Source organism: Bos indicus x Bos taurus, chromosome 2 (genome assembly GCF_003369695.1).
Source record: "Bos indicus x Bos taurus breed Angus x Brahman F1 hybrid chromosome 2, Bos_hybrid_MaternalHap_v2.0, whole genome shotgun sequence".
NCBI classification, from domain to species: domain Eukaryota; kingdom Metazoa; phylum Chordata; class Mammalia; order Artiodactyla; family Bovidae; genus Bos; species Bos indicus x Bos taurus.
In genome coordinates, this window is record NC_040077.1 from 131,651,443 (window position 1) to 131,655,761 (window position 4,319).

The following is a 4,319-nucleotide window of genomic DNA, read 5'->3' on the forward strand; positions in this document are numbered from 1 at the left end:
CCACAAGTCACAACTGCTGAAGCCCAAGTGCCCAGAGCCTATGCTCTGGAACAAGAAAAGCCCCCGCCCTGAGAAGCCCGAGCACCGCAACTAGAAAGCGACCCCCGTTTGCCTCAACTAGAGAAAGCCTGAGCAAAGCAACAAAGACTCAGCACAGCCAAAATTAAAGTAAATAAATACATAAAATTTAAGTTTTTTAATTAAAAGTAATATGCACATATGATTTGAAAAAGACTACCAGTATATAGAGATACACTCATCATGAAAAGCAAACAATCTGCTGTTCCAACTCCCCGTAAGCCCAGAGGCATGCTATTTTCCCCGTATGGCTATTTCTTCTGTCTTCCTTCAGATCTCTAACATCTGCTGACTTGACAGACTGAGCTATTTAAGGCACAAAGCTGATCATGTCACACACATACACATATGTGCACACCCCCCACACCCATCTGAAACTGAGAGCTGCCCTTTGGAACAAGGTCAACTTCTTAACAGGGTGAACCAGGCCCTCCTGCTGCCCTACTATGCTTTTCTGGTTTCTTTTCTTTGTCCACGAGCATTTTCAATTTTTACACCTTTAAAAAAAAAATGATTTTATTTATTTGTTTTTGGCTCTGCTGGGTCTTTGCTTATGTGAGTGCTCTCCAGTTGCGGTACTTGGGCTTCTCATGGTGGGAGCTCCTCTGATTACGGACCCCGGGCTCCAGGATGCAGTCTTCTGGAGTGCGGTTCCTGGACTCCAGAGCACAGGCTCAATAGTTGTGACACACAGACTTAGTTGCTCCGCTGTGTATGGGATCTTACCTGACTCTATCAAACCTGTATCCTGCATTGGCAGGCGGATCCTTTACCACTGAGCCACCAGTTCAGCTCAGTCATGTCCGACTCTTTGTGACCCCATGAACTGCAGCATGCCAGGCCTCCCTGTCCATCACCAACTCCCGGAGTCCACCCAAACCCATGTCCGTTGAGTCAGTGATGCCATCCAACCATCTCATCCTCTGTTGTCCCCTTCTCCTCCTGCCCTCAATCTTTCCCAGCATCAGGGTCTTTTCAGATGAGTCAGCTCTTCTCATCAGGTGGGCAAAGTATTGGAGTTTCAGCTTCAACATCAGTCCCTCCAATGAACACCCAGGACTGATCTCCTTTAGGATGAACTGGTTGGATCTCCTTGAAGTCCAAGGGACTCTCAGGAGTCTTCTCCAACACCACAGTTCAAAAGCATCAATTCTTCTGTCCTCAGCTTTCTTTATAGTCCACTTCTCACATCCATACATGACCACTGGAAAACCATAGCCTTGACCAGACGGACCTTTGTTGACAAAGTCATGTCTCTGGTTTTCAACATGCTATCTAGGTTGGTCATAACTTTCCTTCCAAGGAGCAAGCATCTTTTAAATTCATGGCTGCAATCACCATCTGCAGTGATTTTGGAGCCCATAAAAATAAAGTCAGCCACTGATTCCACTGCTTCCCCATCTATTTGCCATGAAGTGATGGGACTGGATACCATGATCTTAGTTTTCTGAATGTTGAGCTTTAAGCCAACTTTTTCACTCTCCTTTTTCATTTTCATCAAGAGGCTCTTTAGTTCCTCTTCACTTTCTGCCATAAGGGTGGTTTCATCTGCATATCTGAGGTTATTGATATTTCTCCCAGCAATCTTGATTCCAGCTTGTGCTTCTTCCAGCCCAGCGTTTCTCATGATGTATTCTGCATATAAGTTAAATAAGCAGAGCAACAATATACAGCCTTGACGTACTCCTTTTCTTATTTGGAACCAGTCTGTTGTTCCATGTCCAGTTCTAACTGTTGCTTCCTGACCTGCATATAGGTTTCTCCAGAGGCAGATCAGGTGGTCTGGTATTCCCATCTCTTTCAGAATTTTCCACAGTTTATTGTGATCCACACAGTCAAAGGCTTTGGCATAGTCAATAAAACAGAAATAGATGTTTTTCTGGAACTCTCTTGCTTTTTCCATGATCCAGCGGATGTTGGCAATTTGATCTCTGGTTCCTCTGCCTTTTCTAAAACCAGCTTGAACATCTGGAGGTTCACGGTTCATGTATTGCTGAAGTCTGGCTTGGAGAATTTTGAGCATTACTTTACTAGCATGTGAGATGAGTACAATTGTGCAGTAGTTTGAGCATTCTTTGGCATTGCCTTTCTTTGGGATTGGAATGAAAACTGACCTTTTCCAGTCCTGTGGCCACTGCTGAGTTTTCCAAATTTGCTGGCATATTGAGTGCAGCACTTTCACAGCATCATCTTTTAGGATTTGGAATAGCTCCACTGGAATTCCATCACCTCCACTAGCTTTGTTCATAGTGGTGCTTCCTAAGGCCCACTTGACTTCACATTCCAGGATGTCTGGCTCTAGGTGAGTGATCACACCATCATGATTATCTGGGTCATGAAGATCTTTTTTGTACAGTTCTTCTGTGTATTCTTGCCACCTCTTCTTAATATCTTCTGCTTCTTTTAGATCCCTACCATTTCTGTCCTTTATCGAGCCCATCTTTGCATGAAATGTTCCCTTGGTATCTCTAATTTTCTTGAAGGGGATCTCTAGTCTTTCCCCTTCTATTGTTTTCCTCTACTTTTCTGCACTGATCACTGAGGAAGGCTTTCTTATTTCTCCTTGCTATTCTTTGGAACTCTGCATTCAAATGGGTATATCTTTCCTTTTCTCCTTTGCTTTTCGCTTCCCTTCTTTTCACAGTTATTTGTAAGGCCTCCTCAGACAGCCATTTTGCGTTTTTGCATTTATTTTTCTTGGGGATGGTCTTGATTCCTATGTCCTGTACAATGTCACGAACCTCCGTCCATAGTTCATCAGGCACTGTCTATCAAATCTAGTCCCTTAAATCTATTTCTGACTTCCACTGTATAGTCATAAGGGATTTGATTCAGGTCATATCTGAATGGTCTAGTGGTTTTCTCCACTTTGTTCAATTTCAGTCTGAATTTGGCAATAAGGAGTTTTATGATCTGAGCCACAGTCAGCTCCCGGTCTTGTTCTTGATGACTATATAGAGAGAGTTTCTCCATCTTTGGCTGCCAAGAATGTAATCAATCTGATTTCGGTGTCGACCATCTGGTGATGTCCATCTGTAGAGTCTAAGCTCTAATTTTTACATCTTTAGAGTGACACCCACCCCACACCAGTATCCATGTCTTTGTGGAATCCCCTCCCCTTGACTATGGGCTGGACTTCAGGGACATCTTCTAAGGAATAGAATTTGGCAAAGTGACGGAATATTACTTTTGCAATCAGGCTAGCAAAACACTCTGGCTTCTCTCTGGCTCCCCCTCATGCTTCTTCTGAGGGAAGCCAGTTGCTGTGTTGTGAATTGCCCAGTAGAGTGGCTCATGTTTCAAGGAACTGAACAGTAACAGCAACAGCCTGTAGGAGTCCTGCCAACAGCACACATGTGAGCTTTGAAGTTGATCCTTCCCCAGTCGAACCTTCAGATGAGCCTGCAGCCCCGGTGATGCCTTAACTGCAGTCTTGTATGAGACTTTGAGATGACCCAGCTCATCCCAGACTCCTGACATGCAGGAACTGTGTGATAATAAATTTCTGTTGTCCCAAGCTGCTAAATTTTGGCATAATTTGTTACACAGCCATAGGTAGCTAGCACAATCATTACGTCTTTTTTTTTTTTTTTCTGTTTAGTCATAGAGCTTTTAATTTGTCCTCCCTTAACTTCCGCTTCCCATACCCCTCAACAACTATTAACAGACTAGGCATTCCTTCCAAGTATTTTCTGTGTTCACATAATTCAATAAAAAATATTATATCTGTGTGAGACTTACTGGACTTCCCAGTTAGTGTTAGTGGTGAAGAACCCGCCTGCCGATGCAGGGGATGTAAGAGATGTGGGTTTGCTTCCTGGGTCAGGAAGTTCCTCTGGAGGAGGGCACAGCAGCCTACCTTCATGCCTGGAGAATCCCATGGACAGTGGAGCCTGGCGGGCTGCAGTTAGCATGCGCTCACATATGTGAGACTGATTAGGCCATCCATTATTTATTCTTGAACAGCATTTTCTGGCTTCATTTCAGACACAGGCACCCAAAGTACCCCTGGCACCTGTGAATCATATTTGTTCCCTCCTCCCTGCCAAAAGGAAATCCTAAAGAATCTTGTAGTTTACATAAGCAGTTAGCAGCAGCTGGCAAGAGCAGCAGAGACATACATGCTTCTATTTATGTCCATGGGAATCTGGGACTTAGCTTTAGGGTCCTAAAACACACAGACAGCCTTAAACAATAGAACACATGCTGCTTGGAAATCACAGCCCTCAGAACAGCAGGAC